This window comes from Pseudophryne corroboree, chromosome 12, assembly GCF_028390025.1.
Source record: "Pseudophryne corroboree isolate aPseCor3 chromosome 12, aPseCor3.hap2, whole genome shotgun sequence".
NCBI lineage: Eukaryota > Metazoa > Chordata > Amphibia > Anura > Myobatrachidae > Pseudophryne > Pseudophryne corroboree.
The window spans coordinates 76,896,182-76,897,411 of NC_086455.1; the positions used below are offsets into that span (position 1 = coordinate 76,896,182).

The following is a 1,230-nucleotide window of genomic DNA, read 5'->3' on the forward strand; positions in this document are numbered from 1 at the left end:
TATGCGCATGCGCCGGCTGGGCACCGTGCGGTGGGGATCTCTGGTATGCTGTCACTTTCGAGGGCGGCGGCCATCTTTTCGGTTATCCAAAATGGGATGCAGTCCTGCTGCGGGTAGAGATCTTTGGTATACTGTCACTTTTGCGGGCGGCGGCCATCTTTTTGGTTATCAAAAACGGGATTGAGTCCTGCTGCGGGTAGAATCCATGTGCTGCGGTCTAGATAATTCAATGTTCTAGTGCGCAATGCAAAGGTTTAGATATGTGTGAGCCTTTGGAATAGTTTAGCATATTAATGGTGCGTCTCCCCGGGGGATACATAAAAAACGAAAAAGAGAAAAAGGCATATAAATAGATGGTGATGGCAGGCATAAGTAAGTTACATAACAAATGAATACGGCATTAAGAGGGATACAGACGGATGATAATTAGAGTGGATATATGGTGCCACTATGGAGATAAAAAATATATAGTATATATATATATATATATGCAGACAATACAAAATATATATATATAGAAAACCATATGTATATGAAATACATTTAAAATCATATAATATATATGAACAGGGATGGGAAAGAATGGATAATAGTCCTGCTAGGAAAAACAGGAACAGTAAATATTGATTAGGTACCGCGTCGTGAAGAAAGTGCCAAAGTGATGTGGACAAGACATCATCCATAAGCTTCCGAGATATCCCAAAAATATTCCCTTAGCGCCTCCGGATTTACAACACCCGGTCTCCCAAGGAGGTCTCCCATCCTTGTACTGACCGGGCCCAACCTTGCTTAGCTTCCAAGATCGGACGGTGTTGGGCGTCCCCAAGGAGGTATGGTTGTAATGTATAGGGCTGGGTTAGAGACGAGGTCTCTCAAATGCAGTGGACAACATAATGAACTCACAGATGGCAAAAAAGGATATAGTATTAAATACTGGAATAGCAAAGAGGAGGTATATAAGCTCCTACTGAGAGAGTGTGATTTTTAGCGTATTTGTGCCATGAGAGCTTAGGGAAGTTCCCACTGGGTTCACCACGCTCCAGGTATTCCCTGGGAGTCTCCCATCCAAGTACTGGCCAGGTCGAGTTTTTAGAGGATAGGCCCATAAAGGGTAAGCAGTGCAGTGTTCGTGTCGGAAAAACAGGTTTTTTTTGAGAGAGGCAGGAGTGAAACATAAGGAAAAAAGGGAGTGAAATATAAGGAAAGGGATTTCTTACATCACAGGAACGG

The 1,230-nt window shown here is 43.2% G+C and overlaps 1 pseudogene; it reads right to left on the reverse strand.

The window, feature by feature from the left end:
• Positions 1-725: 725 nt before the first annotated feature.
• LOC134981668 (5S ribosomal RNA) lies at positions 726-844 on the reverse strand (annotated as a pseudogene).
• Between the last annotated feature and the right edge of the window lie 386 nt (positions 845-1,230).